Below are 23,925 nucleotides of genomic sequence, written 5' to 3' on the forward strand. Positions count from 1 at the left end.
TCTTCCCAGATCTTCAAGACTTGAAAATCTTCCTAAGCCCCTCCTTGTCTCTTTCTGTACCTTTCTATCTGGCACACCAAAAGAACTCTAGAATCTAGTCACCAAAACACTAAATATCCCTATTAAAAATGGGATACAGAATTGATAGAGAACTCTCAATAGAGGAAATGTAAAAGGCTGAAAGACACTTAAGAAAGTGCTCAACATCCTTGGCTCTCAGGGAAATGCAAATCAAAACAACTTTGAGATACCATCTTACTCCTGCCAGAATGGCTAAAATTAGAAACACCAATGACAACTTATGCTGGAGAGGATATGGAGAAAGGGAACATTCGTCCACTGCTGGTGGGAGTGCAAACTCATACAGCCATTTTGGAGATCAGTATGGTGGTTCCTCAGGAAATTGGGAATCAATCTACTAGAGGACCCGGCAATCCCCCTCTTAGGCATATATCCAAATGATCCACATCCATGTAACAAAGACATGTGCTAAACTATTTTTGTAGCAGCATTATTTGTAATAGCAAAACCTGGAAGCAACCTGATGGCCCTTAACTGAAGAATGGATAAAGAAGATGTAGCACATTTAAACAACTGAATACTACTCTGCGGGGAAAAAAAAATAATGGAATCTTGAAATTCGCAGGCAAGTGGAATAAATTCAAAGAAACCATCCTGAATGAGGTAACCCAGTCACAAAAAAGATGAGCATAGTATGTCCTTACTCATATATGGATTTTAGACCTAGAACAAAGGATTACCAGCCTATAATTCACACCACCAGAGGAACTAGGATACAAGAAGGATTCTAAGAGATTCATATAAGATATTTCACAGAAGGGGAAAGGGACAAGGTCACCTGAGCACATGGGGGATGGGCAGTGAGTGGAGAGGCAACTAGGAGAAAGAGAAGGGGAGGAGAGGAAAGCACATGGGACTAGGAAGATTGAGTCAGGGGAGGAAGAGACTAGAGAAAAGACAGAAACAGAAACCAGAAAAGTTGGAGCCATTGTAGGTTTGAAGAGAAAGCTGACTCTAGAGAAATGTCCAGAGACCTACAAGACTGACTCAACTAACAATTTGAGCAACAGTGGAAAGGCTACCGTAAATGACCTTCCCTGATAATGAGATTGACAAATAACTTATCCACCATCTAGTAGCCGATGGATACAGAAGCAGACACCCACAGTAAACACTGGAATCCAGATGCAGAGAGGGAGGATAAGACTAGGTTGCAGAAACACATAGAGACAGCTGACCTGAGCAAGTAGGAGCTAATGGGCCCCCAAACTGATAGCTGGGAATCCAGCATGGGACTGACTCAGATACCCTGAACATGAAACTCAGCTAAAAGGCCAGAACAGTCTAAAGGATCTCAGACAGTGGAACCAGGATGTATTCCTGGTGCACAAAAGGACTTTGGAGGCATTTCTCCCATGGAGGGTTACTCCCTTAACCTAGAGACAGGAGATAAGGCCTATTCCCAACTCCAAATGACTTGGCAGATTTAAATGACCCCACCTGGAGGGCAATACCCTCCATGTGCAGTGGGGGTGGGTGAGAGAGGAGGTTGGTGGTGGGTATATGCGATTGGGAGAGAGGAAAAGAGAGAGGGAGGGATGGTAGGAGGGAGAGGGAACTGGGATCAATATATAAAATAAAAAAAATAAATAAATAAGAAAATATTTGGCCAAGTACTCATAAGAGAGTTGACACAGATTATTTTTAGAAATTAAAGTTGGGCATTTGTACATTTTTAAAAAACTCAATTTAAGTTAGATTTCTCTAAAGCTTCCAGCAAAATGATCACATTACTCAGAAATAAATGATGCATAGATGATAGCTGTCATGGACTATATGAAAAGCAAAAATATAAAACAGTTTCTATCCTTTATGCTTATTTCTACAGTCAGAAAAAAATCAAAACAGAGACAAAAGTAGTCTTCATTTATAAAGTCATTACAGCATTCTAGGATAAAACATGAAAATATAAAAGTCAACAAATACCTAATAAAAATTTATTGGCTGAAACTGTGAGAGTTTTATAAAATGAGACCAAACCATTTACAAACTTAGATTTGGCATTTAAAGAATTACAGTATCTTTGGAACCTATTTTAGTTGTAATAACTTTTCTGTGAGTAATTTGAAGTAGGTAGTTCTGGTCAACAAATCCAAGTAGCTTTCTCTTTTATTAAACTGAATATTTTAGTCCATATAATGAAAACATCAACAGAGGTCATACATAGAAAATTTGTTTAGGCACTTGTAAGGATTGTAAGAACTTTTACATATAATTTTTTTTTCGTGACATATACTTGTACATATCTGTATGATGCAAGATACATTGATAAAATCAGATTATTTAACATTTTATGTCATGTAATTGTAATTCATTTTTGTTTGTAATCTTCAAACTATTCCCTTGCTATATCAAAATTAGTATGTACCGAGCCATCTGCACAGCTTTGGAATGAACTGGGATTCCACTACCCTACTCCATTAGCTACCAGAGTCAACAAGTACAGGGGTAACAGACACCTGCAAATCTTCAAGAAATAACCTAAAAGAGTAAGGGGAAAGAATATAAGAACAGAAAATGTAGAAGAATGAGGTGAATGGCAGGTCTCTGAACACCTGTTCTTCTAACTCACGTGCAGTCACAACTGCTTTGTTTACCTGCTCAAGATCTACAATTGTCAAAGGAATTCAAAATTCTAGCATGGAAGTGGGAAGGCTCCCGATGTCCAAAGGCTGCCCACTGAAGGATGCAAAATTTCTTTAATTGATAGTTCCTAAGTCCACAAACGCCATTTAAAAACCATTTTTAGTTTATTCTTAATAGAATGTGAGCAGTGGAAGGCTAGGTACTGTTAATGCTCGTATTATATATATTTGCCATGTATTTACGTAGTTGATGGGAATGTGAACATTGGTCCTCTGCTGTGTGTGGCAAGTGCTTTACTTGCAGAGACATCTTCTTATCCCAGACTAAGTGATTTATAAAGATGGTTTCCATTTAGTATTACTTCTTACATATTGTTTTTAGGACTGACCAAGAACTCATTGGAAGGAAGGAAAGAGATGAGGGAAAATGTAGAATTTTATTTTGATTAAATAAAAAGGCAGTATGTCTGATTAAAATTAATAGTAACAAAAATAATTTGTAATTTAAAACTTTTTCAAAATGACTATGGTAAATTTTTTAAAAAATTGAACTAAGCAAAAACCTATTTTCTCGAGTATGTAATAGGTCAAACAAAAAAGAAGATGATTTATTACTCATAACAGTATTTGGCTTGGCATATATTTTAATGGAGACATATCTTCTACGTATCCAAGAATAACAGAGATATCAGTTTTCAATCTCATATGTTTTTGAAGGGCATCCTGTGATTCATTCTTCCACACAGTACAAAGAACACACCAAGTATACAATAGCAGGATAATAATGAGGCTCAAGGAGATAATTAACTTCTGATCATACTCTTTGGGTTTGGACTTATGAGAGTTTCCGAGCAGTTGATCCAGTCTATAAAACAATTAACAGCATCTCTTATATTAGCTTTAAAGTTGAGCTCAATGGATCCATGACTTCATAACGCAAGCATCTTCCTAGAATTAAATTCTTTGTAGAAATTATAATTGCCTTATGTTTGTATCTATTACAAATACTTGTCAATTATTATTACTTATAAGGCTATGTGATGTAAACTTGAGAAATACATAGACCAAATTGTTTCTCTCAAAACGCACAATAGAAAGAAAACAAAACCTTTAGGGACAAAGGAACAAGTGATTAACAGATATTCTACTGGTACTAGAATAGAACAAGACCCAGTCTAAAATATTTATACATGTCAAGTACATCACCAACAACTTGAGGGTTAAGTAAAAACTAAAATTTTTTATGTCATGGACCTAGGTTACCAGGTTTCAAAATAATGTATTTTCATTTTGTGTATAGTTTTTATACAAAGAACATTTCATTAATTTTTCTTTCTGTATAAAACATCATAGTTTTATATCAAGAGGCACCAAATTTGAATTTCTCTTTAACAAGTGGATTTGAAAATTAGTTCTAACTTCTTTCATTTCCTATTGTTTTGTTATATAGACTATCCATTTTCCACCTGGTTATTAATTTCAAAAACGACACAACAAATAATAGAAGGAGAAATGAGGTTTTGTGTCTTTTTTTAACCTCTACTGTGTGTCATTTATTAAATACTTAGGAAGCACATGCTAGTCAGTTTATATAAAAAGTGTGGGTGACCACACATTTTCACATACTGCAAAGCCAATGGAAGGATGACTGAGCATACACACAGAGCCAAGTATGCAATCTAAATTGTGATTTCAAAGTGTGTTCTGGAGCACGGTATCTGTAAGCCAATATTCCTGTCTGCACTGTCATTTTTCTGGCGTGGAGCAATACTCAGACACTATCTTATTTTTATCATAGATAGTGTTATTCTCCCAAGGAGCATGACACTATTCCTGTTTTACACATAAGCTTAAGTGCATTGCCAGTACAAACTCAAATGGTCTGGAAGTGAAATAGTTCTTCAAATCTTCATGTTAATGAAAGTTTCTCAGTAAAATAAATTAGGAGAAGTGATGCATAATTATATAACTAATAAATAGTAATTGTCATACTAACATAATTAGTTGGTATTAGCAAATTAAGAACATATGAAAACATAATTAAGTAGTAGATCTTCATACATGACTAAAAATTTAAAATAATATCACAGGTAAGTGTGTTTCAGTCTAAAGTGATTTTAGTGAACAATTAATACTTTTTTCATCAACAAATGTTAGAGAAAATAAAAGATTCTTGAATTACAGCTCTCTTAGTTTATTTCTGTTCTTTTTATTGAACTATTAGAATTTGTTCAACAGAGATAACAGGGGCCTATCTACAAAAGCTTTTTCCAAAATTTTAGTTCTATTTATGAAATTAGGCTGGTTGGTATCTATCTTATCCCCATTTCTCTAATTTGGTGGAAATACTAGATACTCCACACATAAATGAATTCTCTTTTGACCTTTCCTGCATCTATCACACTCAAGACCACATCTCTGCCTCTCAGGCTGCAGATTCATCCTCTTTCTCTGGTATGGGTATCATATTAAAAACCTCCATATCCCCCACCCCCTGTTACTTTCACTGCAGTGTATCTATCTGCTGTAATGGCCCTTCCTTTCTTTCTACCCAGTCATTGTGTAAGAATTTTACACTGGGTCTTTGTGTATCACAATACTCCTCTTCATGTTATGTCAACCTTTTTTGTACTCAGCTTCTCCTCAAATGCCTCTCCAATGAAGTCTTTTTTGTTCCTGTTCCCACAATTGTGTGGCTTACTAATGTACTGACAGTCCCATTTAGGAAGTTATACTCTATTAATTAGGCTGGAGAGTTTGTTTGAATAGTTCTGTTATAGATCTATGCCCAATGCAGCATATGGCACACAGAATTGATGGGGTAATGCCAGGCAGGAGGAAATGGGAGAAAAAAGTACCCGAAGCATCCTATGTACTATTTGAACTATTTGAGGTATACTGCATTAGTAATTTTCTCCTCACTGGGAAGGAGAATTTATTTTGGCCCACTGTTTCTAGTGGCAGAATGGCAGGCAGAGTATATTATTAAAATACATAAAATGTTTCTTTCTATCTGAGTATTGAAATATTGAGAAAATGCATACCTTGTTCTTTTTCAATAGTCATGGTAATAATAACCCATAGTCATAGTTTGGACAAGGCACACCCAAAAAAGGAAAGGAGCCCCCTAAAGAAGGATCAAGAATCAGAGACTCGTTTGTTCATACATTCAGGGGTGCCATAAAACACTAATGGACAGCTCTAATATATATATATATAGACGACCTGGGGCAGACACCTGCTTGCAGCTTCAGTCCTTGAGTTCACATGAGATATGCTGACTTGATTTAGAGGATGCTGCTCTTCTGATGCCCTCAACCCCTTCTCACTCTTAAACTCCTTCCACTTCATCTTCCTCAGAGTTCCTGAGATCCAAAGGTAGAGATTCAACAGTTACAAATTATTTTAAACACATTTTCTATCTGTTGTTTGTTTTTTGTTATTATTTTGGGAATTTGTTATTATTATTGTTTTTGAGACAAGGTTTCTCCTTGAATGGCCTCAGCTTCCTTTTTAGATCAGGCTGGGCTTAAAATCACAGATATCTGCCTGACTCTGCCTTTCACTGCTGGGTATAAGGCATCAACTTCTACTTGCAGACATACTATCTGTTCTTAATGTCAATATATTCTCCCTTTGAGTACATCATACTATGTAAGTTTCACAGTTATTTTATTGGAATTATTTGCATGCTCAAATTATGCAAGGCATGAATGATTTGGATTTTACATGATGGTACAGTGCCAAAGTCCATACAGATCTGTCACAGAATTCACAAGGGGGCTGATAGAAATATTACAATATTTTGTTGTGCTTTTCTGTATGGAAAATTAATAAAATATTGATATTTGGGATAAGCTAACACATCAGAAACTCCCTAATGTGGAGAGGAGTTGTAAATGAACAGATAGGCTGAGAACAAAGAATCTTTTGGTTTAATGGGTTGCTCTTGATCTGAAGCCAGTTCACTCCACATTCAGTGAAGAGAGAAAAGAACAGATTTAAGATATTAATGAAAAGTAGGTTAAAAAGCCCAAATTGTATGGAAAATTAGAAACTCAATAATATGTAGCTTTCTATAAATTTCACTTTGACTGTCAAAAATTTTAATTTAGTAAATAATTCATAAAAACATCACATCTCTCTCTCTCTCTCTCTCTCTCTCTTGTCTTTACTATTTTCATTTTAGGTGTTTTCACTCAGTGTCACATTTAAGAGGAGTAGCTTATAATTACTTATTTTGTTGCTGTATACCATGTACCTTGAAAATACTGCAACTTACTTATACAGTCTAGTTTGTATTGGCTCCAATTTAAACAATTCATGTAATTCTTTTAAACAAAAACATGATTGTCCCTTTTGTTCTTAAAATAAATATTCTAATAATTTTCCTTTATATTACAGTTTGTTAAAAAGTTGCTTATTTTTTAACACTTGTTAATTTTTTTTGTCACTGTGGTCTCTTTACACATATTCATATTAGGAACGCCTTATTTGGAAATCCACATTATTTCTGTCTTTTCTTTACAAATGAACGCAAGCCCTTTCCTTCTCAGCTATATTTGAATCTATTCAAATGTATGTTAGGCTAATTTTATTTCCAATAAAGTCTTGGTATGGTATATGTGCTGATTGTTTTATTTGAGTCTGTAGCTACCTTTCTCAGTTCTCACTCTCAGATTTGTAAATAACAGTGTTCTGTCTAAAAGGTCATGATATTGATCACTGTGTTTCCATCCTTTTCTTGGCTGGGTTCCAGTGCCAGGCTGGTTTGAATACTCAGAGGTTATTCAGTTATAAAGAAATTTACAAAATAGTAGGTTATCATAGTTAACAAAGCTATGTTTTAAGATTTATTTTTATATTTGTGTGTATACTTGTGTTTGTGTGAGTTTGTAATATGTGTGTCTGCTAGTGTTGGTAGATGCTTAAAGAGGTTTTTGGGCTCTCAGGAGCTAGATTACAGGTGATTGTGAGCCCCATGCCATGGGTGCTTGAAACCAAAACCGAATCTTCTGAAATTCTTTAAAATTTTATTTTGTATTCTGCTTCAGTCCTTCCCTCCCCCCCCCACTCCTCTCCTCCCAGGTCTTCCCCTCCATCCCTTCTCTGCCTCCATTCTCCAGTATATTCTTTCTCTGTTACTGTTCAGGAGAGAGAAGGGCTTCCATGAATATAAACAAATCATGGAATATCCAATTGTAGTACATCTAAGCACCTTTCCAAGTATTAAGTATGGTTATGGTGATCCAGTATGAGGAGTAGGGTTTGAAAACCCAGAAAAAAGTCAGAGACTGTCTCATGTTTCTGTTAGGAAACATGTTCACTGTCTGAAACATACAGGCTCCCTGATTGTGACTTCAGTCTCCGTGAGCCTGTATGAGCCCAGGTTAGTTAATTCTGTGGGATTCCTTGTGGTATCCTTGACACCTCTTGGCTCCTACAATCCTTTCCCTCCTTCTTCTGCAGGATTGCACAAGCTCTGCCTGATGTTAGCCTGTTGATGTTTAATAAAACAAATCATCAACTATCTTCACTAATGTGTGTTGCCATGACCAAGACATCTCATAGAGAGCTTATAAAAGAAAAACAAACATTTTCTCCTGATATTATCCTAACTATGCTGGTAGAGTGCATTCATATGGCACAGAGCAAGAAGTTTCAGGAATCAGTGAGTATAGGATGGGAGCCAGGGGAAGTTATAACTTCTATACCCCTATTATTAGTGATCCATTTCAGCCATTCAGAACTTACCTGTTAAAAGTCTCCACAATCTTCAAATTAGGTGTACAGTCTGGGAAGCAAGCATTCAAAGCAAAAATCTGTGGGACATGTTTTATTTTTCAAACATAGCACTACCTCACTGTCATTAATATACCTTTATGTATTTGTTTTTTAAACTATTTTGTTGAGATTTAAATTTATAGCTCATTTGCATTTGCTTTTTCTACATATCGTTAAACAGTGTTTGCATTTTAAAAATGATGTATCCAAATGTTCTTTAGTGAGTAAATATTCTAAAAGTTAAGATAAGCAAGGTCTTCTTTTATTTATTTATTTATTTGTTTGTTTTTTCTTATTTTACATACTGATCCAGTTCCCTCCCTCTCTTCTACCCTTCCGTGCCCTATGACCACCCTCCCATCCCACCCACCCCACTCTACATGTAGGGTAATGCCTTCCAGGAGGGGTCCTCTAAATCTGTCACATCATTAGGAGTAGGGACTAGCCCCTCCCTCCTGCCTCTAGGTTAAGGGAGTATCCCTCCATGGGGGATGTGCTCCCAAAAAGTCTTTTGTGTACCAGGGATACATCCTGCTTCCACTGTCAGAGGACCCTTAGACTACTCAGACCTAACTGAGACCCATGTTCAGGGGGTCTGAGTCATTCCAATGCTGTATTCCCAGCTATCAGTCTAGGGGCTCATTAGCTCCTCCTTGTTCAGGTAAGGTGTCTCTGTGGGTTTCTGTAGCCTGGTGTGTCCTCCCTCTCTGCATTTGGATTCCAATTAAGCTCAGTGTTTAGCTGTGGGTGTCTGCTTCTGTTTCCATCAGCTACTAGAAGAGGGCTCTATGATGGTGGATAAGTTAATCATCAAAGTCATTATCAGGGAAGGGCATTTATGGTAGCCTTTCTACTGTTTCTCAAATTTTTAGTTGGTGTCAGTCTTTTAGGTCTCTGGACATTTCTCTAGAGTCAGTTTTTTTCTTCAAATCTATAATGGCTCCCTCTTTCATGGCCTCTCTCTCTCTCTCTCTCTCTCTCTCTCTCTCTCTCTCTCACACACACACACACATCTATTCTTCCCTTGACTCAATCTTCCTAGTCCCACATGATTTCCTCTCTTCCCCTACTCTTTCTCCTAGCCCCCTCTCCACTCATTGTCCCCCCCCACCCCACTCCCAATATGGTCAAGAGATCTTGTTCCTTTCCCCTTCTATGTGGGACCTTGTATGAATCTCTTATATCCTAGTTTCTCTGGTGGTGTGAATTAAATGCTGGGGATCCTTTGCTCTATGTCTAAAATTTATATATTAAACAAGGTCTTCTTAAGAGACAGAATAGCTTCTAAACCAAGAGAGAAATTTTACCTTCCCCTGGAATATTTTATTAGAAAGCTATGATAGTCTTTGATGAAGTCAAATTTTTACACATACATGACATTCCTATATGACCTTAACATTTGTCTTCATTGATGTCCAACTGGCCAGTGTTACCACTTCACATGGGTATGATGCCATCTGAGGCACATACACAATTCAGAGCCTTTTTTTTGTAATTTCCGTGCAAAAGGAGATGCAGTGACAAAACTATCGGGATAACTACTTATGAATTGCTAGCTCTTTCTGCCCTCACATCATGGTGACCCTTGCTTTGTCAATTTGCCCTGTTTTTGGTGTTAGTCTCAAATTCATAAGTTGGTTGCTATCTCCCTTCTCAAAGCTGTCTTCTGCATACTCTTGACCTCTCAGTGTCTCCTCTCTGGGTGTTTCTGATAACTTCTACATAGAAGGCAAAAACAAGTCTATGTTGTTTTGTCATCTTGACAACATTCCTTATGAGAATGGCCCTGCATTCCTACTTCCCACACCTCTACTAGGTCACGACTTTTTAATACTTCTCAAAGTAGTTTTGAATGTATTCCATTGTCACATTAACATGTAAGTTTACTCCTTATACTCTTCCTGTTCCTTGTTTTAAGTGTCAACCTGACACTAAAAGCATGAATAAATGTTTAATGAGGTATACTCACATATCAGTGGCAGCTAACAGCTGTCTACTTGAACTTACTGTCCTTTTAACAGGCAGAAAATCATGCCTTTCATTGAAAATCCAGACCTCTTCCTGGGAACTGGGAATGAAGTTAAAGGCCTTAGAAAATAATCTGTTACCTTATTACTTTCTAAATTTTACCCTTAACCCCATAGATCGGAAGCCCTTCACTAAAGGAATTGCTCTGCAAATGCAGTCCAAAACCGAGAGTCACAACTGGATACAGAACAGAAATCAACAAATCCTGTGGAGTTTAGTACCATTGGATGCATCCACATCTTGTCTTCTGCATCTATGCCTCAGGAACCATCATGAAAAAGGGGGCAGAAAGTTCTCAAGAGCCAGAATACCATGAAGTTGGTGGTAAAACAAGCTCTCCTAGGAATGACTGCATAAACAATACCAGAACAATGGCATTATCCATGGAAAAGGAAAACTTTTGCTGAGTCCTACCCAGCAACTAAGAACTACTCCAAGGAGAATTAGAGTCTCCCAAGATGCAGCTCATTATTGCGGTAAATAAGGATCAGGATAAACAAATAGGCCGAATAGATGTTTATTCAGGGAGAAATAACTTACAACCTAGACAGATGAACACCAGGAAATTCAACCCGATCCTCTCCTGTCCGAGTCACGCCAGAAAGAGAGCGCCTTCCTGGCCCCCTCCGACCTCCTTCCTCAGGTCACCTCCGCCCATCGCTCCACCCCCCCTTCAGTGCTACAAAAGGACTACCTCACTACAGCTCATTATTTGTTATCTAGTACAAAGTGGTTGGCTCTGAATCCACATACACACAAACAAAAGCAGGTTGCACTTACATATCTTTGTGTGAATATACCCCCCCACACACACACATACACAATCAATGAAAAAATGCTATCTACTTGAGAATGGAAAGGGATATGGGAAAGGTTCAAGGAAGTGTGGCTTGGAGGACCTGGGTGGAGGGATGAGGGAGGGAAAATGATATAATTCTATTTCAATGAAAACATATGTAAAATATAAAATGAGTAGAAATTGAAGTTGAATGAGAAAAAAAGTAATATAAACATTAGATAGGATCTACAATGTGAAAATCTTATTCTTTGAAAAAGAGATCAATAAAATTGCAAACCTCACATTTTGTTGATAAGAAAGAGAGAATAAAACATTTTCATAGGAATGAAAGAAGACATATCATTGCAGATCCAACAGACATGAAAAGATAGTCTTGGGTTTCTTTTTACTTCACTTAAAATAATACTAAGATACAATTTCATACCAGGTTGGATAGTGTAGGTAAAAAGTAAGAGTATCTTTAAAAGATAGATACAATCAAAGCATGCTACAGAAGCCATAAATGATCCTAAATATATTGAAATCATTACATTCTTTATTTAAAAATCTCCAGTTTAAAGTTTAGGCCCTCACTTTCATAAATATTTCTAATAAATACTAATTTCCTAGTCTCAGAAAATAGAAAGCTAAGAAATATTCTTCAAATTATTGTAAGGGCCAATAATGTTCATACAAAATAAAAAGAGACATTAATTTAAAAAAAACATAGATAAATAGATTCCATGCTCTTGGAGAAATTATTAAGAGAATATCAATGATTGAATCTGGATATCTGCTATATTCAGGTTTATGGCAAGAATTAATTTTGGGTTGATATTTAAAAACCAATGTAACCCACAACATCAGCACAGATGTAAAAAACATGATCATGGGACTCTTTCAAGAGGTAAAGAACATTTTCTCCTTAAGAGGGAGAAAAATGAAATTCCTTCAGCCAATTATATGTAACACTGCATTGAATACTGAAGGTCCTTGACAATTCAAAGAGAAGGATGAAATTCTGTCACTTCTTAGTATAGTGTTGCAAATTGATTGGCATCAATTCACATTCTAAGAGAGTTGAAGACACAAAGCTGCCCTAGTTAGTTTTTGTATTACCAGTGTTGAATATAGCATCCACACTGAAACAGAACTCACCATCAAAATGGTAATACTAAAGTGGATATTTTGTCAGGGTTTCCTTTCCTGGCTTAATTATGTGTCTGAGCATCTGTTTAATTTTAAATATGCTGCTGATGTACATAGGTAGTTTTATTAGTTTACCTGTTTTTTTCCTATGCTTGTTGTCATTTGATTTATTTTATCCTGCAGCTCTGAGTTATCAATCCATTTATCTAAGTAATTAAAAATCACTTTTCATTTTGTTAAGTCAACCAAAACATGTTTATTTTGGATGGTTATTCATGTTTAATTTTCTCTAAATACAAGAAGCATATGTTTTATTATCCTTTTATATGTATAAGAGATTGTAAAGACACAAATAATTCATATCAGTTTTTGAGTCTGCTTATTGTGAGTTATAAGCCATGAATCCTAAAAACTACTACCTCACTAATTATGAGATATTATTGATATAGTCATATCATTCAAATAATATATCAGTAATGGGGTCAAATCTTAGGGTAGATCTTGAAAGTGTTTGTTTGAGTACAGATTTCTGGACCCTTGGGCGAGCAAGACTAAACTGTTTTCTAGTCTTCTATTGTAATGACTAATTTTAAAGCAGTTTTCAGTGTTTAGTCAATGCATAACTTAATTAGGAGGTGATATAGGAAATAAAACAGAAACTCATTGCTTTCTCTATGTATCCTCTAAGAACTCTAATCTATACGAGTATGTTATAGTCACCCAAGAAAGCACAGCTTAAAACAATGGACAGGTCAGATCACCCAGCTCCTATTCCAGGTTCATTATTTACTTGGCACTTTCTTTTGTGCATTTTGTGTTTTCTAAACCATCTGTTACTAATACTGTGACTTGTGAACTTAAACACTTCCTGTTTTTGTTTTGTGTGAGGGTGGTGGTGGTGGTGTTTGTTTGATTGTTTTATTTTGTTTTTTATTTCTTGAGACAGAGTTTCTCTGAATAGCCTTGCCTGCCCTGGAACTCATTCTGTAGATCAGGCTGGCCTCAAACTTGGTGATCTGACTCCTATTTCCCAGGTAATGGGATTAATGGCATTGCTACCAAATACACACACACACACACACACACACACACACACACACACACACACTTGTTTATATGTACAAAAGTATATTCATATACATATATACATATGTATAGATAGATATATAGATACACATATATATATGTATATACCTATATACATACATACATACATACATACATACATACATACATATTTTTTTTTCCAGACAGGATTTCTCTGTGTAGCTTTGTAGACCAGGCTTGTCTCAAACTCATAGAGATCCACCTGCCTTTGACTCCAGAGTGCTGAGATCAAGGGTGTGTGCCACCACCACCCAGCATCTTCCTATATTTTTAATAAGAGTGCTTTTATGACAATATTGCATGAAAAAATTTCATGCTAACTGAACATTGATATAATTAAGAACCGTATCATCCATATATAGACATCAAGCTAAATTGGCAAAGTATGATTTGGAATGTTAATTGATTAACTCAGTGCATGGAAATAAATGTCAGTTGATTAGGTAATGAGTTCTCTGAATTCCAACATGTGAGACAAATACACATTTTATGAGAAGATAATACAACTGTTGACATTCAAATTGCAATCTCTCTTGGTATCCAAGTCAAAGAGCTATTCGCAAATGGAATGATAGACTCAGTTCTACCATTAGCCTAAAGCACTCAGAGATGAAGTCTATATAAATGAACATATGCACCTGATTTATATAATTTACATCCTTGGAATTTGAAACTGGATTTCAGATTTACTCTGACTCATCACACAAAGGAACAAAGATTAACTGAATCACAGTTATACTAAAAGAAGATCCACAGAATTAATGCCTGTAAATTTTGTAGACACCCTAGGATTTGGCTAGTTTCTTTCTACTCTGTTTACAAAAAAGAAACAAAACAAAAAAATATTTGTATTTTTTAACTATGAGTGTTCTGTTTGCATGTGTGCACATGTACCATATGTGTGTCTTGTGACACAGAGGTCAGAACACACCGTCTCATCCTTGCAGCTAGACTAACTTAAACATGGGAAAGTGCCTTTCGACTTATGTTCAACAGCAAGATTCCCTTTGGGTTCCTGCCTAAAGGTACCAGATTTGCAGTTCCTAGATTTACTCTGCATACCAATATTCTCCAAATCATTCCACCCAAAGGGCAGATGATGGACTGTATACATCCTCATCTTAATAGAGAGTACATTATTAACTTTGACATACATGTTAGGAAACTACATTATTAGAGTAACATTTTGGCTTAAAAGAATAACTATAAACAGGAATTCTTTAAATCAGTCTCTTGAAACCATTTCTTATATAAATTTATGTAGCTGTGGTTATTTAATGTAACTATACTACTGAAGTACATTATATATTTCATATTCTTTTACTTAGATGTAATTTTATGACAGGTATAAGCATTTCTTAATGTTATATGTTTTATGAAACAGGCAAATATAAACATTAGGAAAGGCCAGAGTTGAATCACACTCTGTTCTGAAAATGGTGCTTTTATGGTGATTTCAGATCTGAGGGTATATGTAACCATTTTTTAGTCAGACTCATTAATTTTGCCAAAGATACTAGAAGATGAAAAAGTAAACTATGAGTCATTGTATGATTTCATTGCTCAGTTTAGTTGATAATGATATTTTTTGTGGTTGCTTCTGGTCAAGAACAACATCAATAACAATTATACATAATGTATTATTATTTTGGGTACATATTAAATACTTCAGGCATGATATCCATTTGAAGATTAATGTAAAATCTGAGATTCAGAACCAAATATAACAATTGGCACATAAATAAAATGATAGGATTTAAAATATGATGCATAAAATAGAACTGTCTATGAAAATATGTTTTTTGACAAAGTAAATAACAAAAAATCCAATGTAAAGACTTGATGTGATTTCAATCCCCTTTGACCTACACTTTGTGCTGATCATGGCCAACACAGAAGCATTGTGTTAAAACATTTTCCATCCAAAGTGGTTGAATCCACAAGTGTGAAGTCTATTTCACAGAGAGGCATCCAGATGAATATACTTTTCAACCGATTTTATGCACAATATTCATATGATTAATTGTAAATCTTGTGTTAGGCTACTGATACCACCCATTCTGCACTATTCATCCGGATTATACTAGCTTTCATAAAGCATCAGAATGCATAATAATAAGATGACTAACATGCTCTGTTGATAGACATTATACTAAAGCGCTTTGCAATGACAAGCGAGCAGACCCTACCCTACCTTCCTCCCCAAGGACTGAGGTAAAGATCTCAGAAACACACTTCACCATCAACGGTCTTGTAAAATGTTGCTAAACCATGAAGTTTACTGGTTAAGAATATAAAAATTAATTTGTACCATTTTCTATTTATGATGGAATTACTGAGAAATAACCCTTCCATAATCTGAAGAGTTTTTGTGTAGAAATGCATTCCCAAAGATACCCAAGAAATAATGTGAAAGTGTTGGGAAGACTATTTTAATTTTTCTGTATAATACCGGGAAGTACTTGAAAACACTCAAAATAAGGTGTCCTAACAAAGGAGTTAAATGCAAATGTATTTATAAGATTACATGCACAAAATAAAGAAAAGCCGGTCTAAGAATCTCTGAGAGCTTATTTGGCCCACACATTAAGACAAGAGGCACGAAAGAGAAAGTGAAAAAAATTTGTGTGTGTGTGGGGGTGTGTGTGTGTGTGAATGATATGTCCAAATAGCATCCAGAAAAGTGAGCGATTGGCTAGTATCTGTGACCTTAAGTCGCTGGTGAAGGGACTTTATTTCCCTTCCATCTTTGTGATTTTTAGCTGACTTCTGCTATAATCTATTAAATATGTCCTTTAGGTGGTGATATTTCACCATTTCAAAATTATACAATTATAAACAATCAAATTTGGACTTCCTATGTATTCCTGATGATTTTGCATTTATTGATAAGAACTTTCTTATCTTTATAATTAATTAGGCTCTGTATCATATGACAATTACTCACTATCAGCATTTTTGTATGATCTTTGCAGATGAAAGTTTACTGAGATTTATCACATTCATTGTATATTGTTTACTTGATCTATACATTTGCTATTAGTTGACTGTTTTATATTTTCTTTAAATATATCATTTGTAAGTTCCCTTGGAAGATATTTAGGCATCATGGATATATATTTTTTTCCTAAAGTATTAAAAGATAGCTCAGCTAGGCAAATAAGATTAAATTGACCATTACTATTGTCTAAGTAGTTAAATCTGATTGTCTCTTAATAGTTAATCTTTTTGTTGCTGAAAAATAAAGAGTTTTACATGAGGGGAAACTCATTCATTTATTGTAAGATTTTTTCTCAGGGCATTTGTGTTCTGTGCACTAAGTGCATGCACTTACCTCCCTACCCCCCTCCTTCATTGCCTCCCTCCCTTCCTCCTTCCCTCAGTCACTTCTTCTTTTTTCTTTCTTTTCTTCCCTCCTCCTTTTCAGTTTTAAAGCATTCTAATGCAGTATATCACCATTAAACTTTAAAATGGCAGCCCACAGACTGGGAAAAGATTTTCACCAATCCTACATCCGACAAAGGGCTGATCTCCAAAATATACAAAGAACTCAAGAAACTAGTCAAAAAAACACCAAATAACCCTATTTAAAAATGGGGTACAGAACTGAAAGAAAGAACTCTCAATAGAAGAAATCAAAAAGGTTGAAAGACACTTGAGAAATTGCTCAACATCCTTACCTATCAGGGAAATGCAAATGAAAACAACTTTGAGATACATCTTACTCCTGCCAGAATGGCTAAAATTAGAAACACCAATGACAACTTATGCTGGAGAGGATGTGGAGAAAGGGCAACCCTCCTCCACTGTTGGTGGGAGCGCAAGCTCATACAGCCATCAGTATGGCGGTTCCTCAGAAAAATGGGAATTAGTTTACCAGAGGACCCTACAATCCCCCTCTTAGGCATATTCCCAAATGATCTACATCCATGCTTCAAAGACATGTGCTCAACTATTTTCATAGCAGCATTATTTGTAATAGCAAGAACCTGGAAGCAACCTAGATACCTCTCAACTAAGGAATGGATAAAGAAGCTGTGGCACATCTACACAATGGAATACTACACAGCAGAAAAAAAAATAATGGAATCTTGAAATTCACAAGCAAGTGGATGGCACTTGAAGAAACCATCCTGAATGAGGTAATCCAGTCACAAAAAAAGAGGAACATGGTATGTAGTCACTCACATATGGATTCTAGACCTAGAGAAATGGATCAGTATCCTATAATTCACACCACCAGAGGAACTAGGATACAAGGTGTATTCTAAGAGATTCATATAAAGCCCCTCACAGAAGGAGGAAGGGACAAGACTCCCAGAGCACATGGGAATGGGGGGAGCAGTGAATGGAAAGAGAAGTAGGAGAAAGAGAAGGGAAGGAGAGGAAAGCATGTACAACTAGGGAGATTGAGCTAGGGTAGGAATAGAAGGCAGGAGAGGGACAGAGAGACCCGTTATTGGTTTAAGAGAAAACTGAACCTAAAGTGTGACCTACAAGTCTACCAGCAACTAACAATTTGAGCAACCATGGAAAGGCTACCATAAATGCCCTACCTGGATAGTGAGATCAACTAACTTATCCACCATCATGGAGCCCTCATCTAGTACCTGTTGGAAACAGAAGCAAACACCCATACTTAAACACTGAGTCGAAGTAGAATACAGATGCAGAGGGAGAGGAGAATACCAGGTTGCAGAAACACATAGAGACAGCTGACCTGAAGAAGGAGGAGGTAACAGCTCCCAGACTGATAGCTGGAAATCCAGCATGGGACTGACTCAGCCCCCACCCCCTGAATATGGGTCTCAGCCAGAAGGACTGAGCAGTCTAAGGGACCTCAGACAGTTGAACCAGGATGTATTCTTGGTGCACAATAGGACCTTGCGGCCACATCCCCCATGGAAGGATACTGCCTTTACCTAGAGACAAGAAAGAAGTCCTACTTCAAATGACTTGTCAGGTCTACATGATCCCCACGTGGATGGCATTGCCCTACATATGGAATTGGGGTGGGGAGATGGGAGGGGAGAGTAGTCAGGTTGCATGTGAGTGGGCTGAGAAGGTAAGAGGGAGGGATGGACGGAGAGAGAACTGAGGTCTACATGTAAAATAAAATAATTAATTAATTTATTAATTAAGAGAGAGCTAAGGGGAAAAACTTTATTTTCTGTTTCCAGGGCTAGTTTTTCTCATCATATTTTTGACAGAAAATTTTGATATTATCCTGCTATTCTGTTTCCATAAATACAGTTTTTTTCTTTACAAACTTTCAAAGACTGACCTGTTTATCCTTTTAAGCATTGCATAGACTTTTTCTCTTAGGAAATTCTATTTTTATTAAAAATGAATTTTTATTTTTTATTTATTTTTCCTTTATTTATTTTCCTTATTTTACATATCGATCCCAGTTCCCTCTCCCTCCCTCTCTTTCTCCCACCCTCGCATTAAAAATGAATTTTAAATTCTTTCCTCTGTCATTATCCTTTGTACACTAACATTTTTTAAGCATTTTAAAAATATTCACTTTACATTTTTATTTCTAACAGACTAACCATCTGTCACTCTTGCAGTGTCTGCTTTTTTTTTTTTTTTTGCCCCCACCGCATGTTGATTTGTTTCTACAAGTGCTGTGTGTTCTTTACTGCAAATTCATGTTTTATAAAATGGTTTAAAATAGATTATTCCAGTTTATGAAACTTTTCCTTTCTGTTCTACAGGTTCAATATTTTGCATTATCTACCCAGGCCAGACACAAATTTAATTCTCATCATATTTGCCATGGAGTGGAGAAAGAGGATTATAAATTGTTGCCCAGATTTATAGAGACCTGATATTTTTCATATATTATCCAGGGAACTGTATTTTACTTCAGTACCCAAAGAAACCTGTTTAATTCCACCTTACTTTGAAGGGTTAAATTTTTCCATTTAGCTCTACATAATTTTTATGAATCTTCCTTTTGGTTACTCCTCCTTTATGAATTAGTTCCAAATTTAGTATGTGATTTTAATCCCAATGTTGCCTCTTGTTCAACTTGAAGTTTAATATTATCTTTTATGTGGATACTACTTATATCAGTAAAATATCTCCTTGTTATTTATTTTTTTTTTTTTTGTATTACCTATACTGAAATTGTAACAGTTAGGAAAGTTTATTTCATTTGTGAATATATTATCCAGAATGCAGTACCCATATACTCTTACAATAGCCACAGGAAAAGTATTTCAGAATCAGAACAAATTATTTATGTGATTGATTTCTGGGTTGTTTTGGTGTGTGGAATTTTGTAAATTACTGAAATGATGACAATTTACAGGAAATTAAAAGATATAAGTCTGAGCAACTCAGATTGCTAAAAGCCAGAGGCTAACAGAGCAGGTACTTTGAATATCTCACACTTTGAAAATATGTGTTCATCTCATTATAATTCATTTCTACGCATCATATTACTTTCTTTGTAAATCCAAACTCTTTACATGTTTAGAAGAGGATTACAGCAAAGTTAACTATGTTTGGGACATCAAAAATCTCATTAAAACCTTGGGTCTGTGTTTTATTTCTATAGAAGTGTAACCTTTTAAGTTATTCTCAATTTTAATCATACATTTTTCTTCTAAAAACAAAAACAACAGAAAATAAAACGTCTGACAGAGATCCACACTAGGGGAAGACTGAGACCATACATGTCAAAATGAGTTTTTTCTGCTTATTTTCAATGTTTGGGGGGGGGATTTTAACTTAATTACAATATTAATCCCCTCCCTGTTATCCATCAAAACCTTTTCATTTATCACTCCTCACACATGTCACTTTTGTTTACTAACTGCTATTGAATGCATTTACTAATACATGTATATAATCCAATATATAACATCTCTGATATGAATAATGCTTTCTGCATGTATGTTTTTAGGGCTGACTGTTGGGACTTGGCAAGCAGTTGATGTCCTCTTCCCTTGGACAGGCCACTGCTTGAATTCCTCAGATCCTTAGTTGCCTATAGTTCTTTCTGTGGGTTGAGGCCTCATTGGCTTCTCTGCATCCAGTTTGCCATGGTCACTGGTAACATTTTCATTTCATTCTCTTGTGGAAAAGTTACATATTACTCCTGTCTTTTCATAGAAGAAAACAAAAAGTAGGAGAGTAAAGTCTGTTAAAAAATAAATGGCAACATGAATGTTGAAGGAGACTGAGGAGCCAAAAAGCACAACATAAATGTGCTTATTGTTTAGTTATCCCCAGTCCAGTTCTCTCCCCTTCCACCCATCTTGCTGTGTACTCCAGGCTTGCCCTGAGCTTTTATTTCCCCAGCCATTAACTCCTTGCTTATTTCTAGAATTATGGACTTGCCCCTTGGTACAGTATCCTTCTTTTTGTTCACTATAAGTTTTTTGTTGTTGTTGTTGTTTAGTTAAGAGAAATCTGTTTAAAATATTTTACTTAAAATAATGCTGCTATGAACATAGTTGAACAGATGTCTTTGTTGATTGAATGTGCATCTTTGGGTATATGTCTAAGAGTGGAATTACTTGGTCTTGAGGTCGTCTAAATCCCATGTTCCTGAGGAACCACGGTAATGATTTCCAAAGTGGCTGTACAAGTTTGCACTCCCATCACAATGGAGTGCATCACACTAACCCCTTTCCCCACATCCTCTCCAGCATAAACTGTCTGTGTTGTTTTCGAACCTTGAAACAACCTAGCTGCCCCTCAACTGAAGAATGGATGGAGAAAATGTGGTACATTTACACAATGGAGTACTACTCAGTGGAAAAGCACAATGGAATCCTGAAATTTGCAGGGATATGAAGTAGAAGAAACCATCCTGAGTGAGGTAACCCAGTCACAAAAAGACAAACACGTACTATTTACTCACTCATATATGGCTTTCAGACATAAAGCAAAGGATTACCAACCTACAATTCACACCACCAGAAAGGCTAGGAAACAAGGAAGACCCTATAAGAGACATACAGGTCTCCTGAAGAAAGGGAAAGGGACAAGATCTCCTGAGCAAATTGGGAGCATGGAGGGAGGGGAGAAGGAGTAAGGACAAAGAGAAGGGAAGAAGAGTAGGGGAGAGGTGACCATTAGGGAACAGTAGTATTGAGATAGGCAAAGAATAAGGAGAACAAGAAAAGAGATACCATAATAGAGGGAGCCATTACAGATTTAAGGAGGAATCTAGCACTAGGGAAATGCCAGAGATCTACAAGGATGAACCTAACTAAAAATTTAAGAAATAGTGAAGACGTTACCTTTAATGCCCTTCCCTGATAATGGATGAAATTGACGACTACCTTATATCCAATCCAAGACCCTTCATCTAGTAACTTATGGAAGCAGAAGCAGACACCCACAGCTAAACACTGAGTCAAACTCCTGGAGCTAAGGTGCAGAGAGGGAGGAGGGATAAGCAAAGGGGTCAAGACCAGGTTGGAGAAACCCACAGAATCAGCTGACCTGAACAAGCAGGAGCTCATGCACTCCATTATGATAGCTGGGAAACCAACATAGGACCAAAACATACCCCCTGAATGAAGGTGTTAGTTAGGACTACTGGGCAGTCTATGGGGCTCTAGTAATAGATCAGTATTTGTTCCTAGTATATGAATGGACTTTGGGAGCCCATCCCACACAGAGGGATATTCCCTCAGCCTAGACACATGGGGGAGGCCCTGCCCCAAATCATATGACAGACTTTGAAGACTCCTCATGGAAGGCCTCACCCTCCCTGAGGAGCAGAAAGGGGTTTGGCTGGGGTTTGGTGGGGGTGATAGGGGAGGAAGGGAGGCTAAGGAAACTGAGATTCACATGTAAAACAACTATGTTTCAAATTTAAATTAAAAAAGGAAAAAACAAGCATTTTCTTCCATATTCTCAAGTAAATATGTGGTTTATTCTAGAAAGAAAACAATTGAAAATAAATATACTAGCATTTTAAAAACAGTAATTACTGGGCAGGGAACGACAGTTTCTAGGATAATCAGTCCTAAATCAGATATTTCCATCAAACCTCTCACCTCAAGGCTAAGGGATTGATGAGAAGAGGAGGTGGAAAGACTGTAAAAACTAGAAGTGATGGATGATTCCAAGGAAATTATCTCACAGACCCAAACAGGCAAGATGCACATATGAGCCTACAGAGACTTTGGCAGTATGGATAAGACCTGCATAGGATCAAGTCAAAGGGGGTCTCAGCACTAATGGTGGGAGGTGTACTACCCCTAGATGCACTTTGCAATTGTTGCCTGGTGTCAAAGAAATAGTCAGTTTTTATAATGGAGTATCACTGGGTACACAACCAAATTCCAGTTCAGGCCCTGGGTCCAGGTTTAGTTGTCCAATAAAAAGAGAACTCCATATTAATTTTGTGGACTTTTTACTTTGTTTTGGCCTGTTTTGGTCTTTTTGTTTTGTTTTGTTTTTTATTGTTGTTGTTATGAGAAATAAAAAGATAGAGGGAACATAAACTTGGGTGGGTTGGAAGGTGGGGAAAGTATGGGAAGAGTTGGGGCAGGAGAGGGACAAACATGATTAAAATATGTTATATAAAATATGTCTTAGTAATGAAAATGAATTTGAAATTGATTTTTAAAAAATGTGATCCAATAGTCAAAAAATTAGGTTATTCAGGTTATTAACTTACTGAGATGATTATAATTCTTGCTTCACAATGTGTATAGTTTTACCAGGGAAATATATGTATGAAGGAAGAAAAAAAACCAAGAAAAGTAAATTACATATTTTGGGACAATTTCCATGAAGCAGAGTTGATCTTTTTAAATTACACATATGTGAGTATAAAATAGAAGAAAAATATTAAACAAATAACTTACAGCAAAATATAAATTAGTTCTTTACTCAGAATACAAGGTTTCAAGAATAGGTCTCATACTTATGTTTCCCTTCCAAGCTATACATCTTGAAACACAAAAAAGGAATTTACATGTCCTACCACAGCCTTAGCCTCAAGTCAAGTTCATGAGACTGACTGTTGCATTTTACAACAAAACTTTATATAGACATTATGCTGTCTTTAATTATAAATCTCATATGGCAGAGAGAATAGCATAGCAATATAGCATCTAACAAAACCTAATATTATTACATCCATAATATATCTATATTTTCTCTTTATTTTCTGTTGTGTAGAACAAAACCATTGTGTTTTTTCTATCATTTTCATATTTGTTTGTAGAACAAAAGGTATACATATGTACATATATATATACATATATATATTACATACCTATTAATGATTTAATTTGCATACCATTTGCCCTTTTTAAATCAGTTTGTATTCATTATCTAATCTCTAACACTTGCATGTCTACCACTTAGGAAAGAAAGGTACTAGATTTCTAAAACATGGAAGTAAGGGGTTGTTTATTCATTTTTCATGTTATA

Source organism: Phodopus roborovskii, unplaced genomic scaffold, assembly GCF_943737965.1.
Source record: "Phodopus roborovskii unplaced genomic scaffold, PHOROB, whole genome shotgun sequence".
NCBI classification, from domain to species: domain Eukaryota; kingdom Metazoa; phylum Chordata; class Mammalia; order Rodentia; family Cricetidae; genus Phodopus; species Phodopus roborovskii.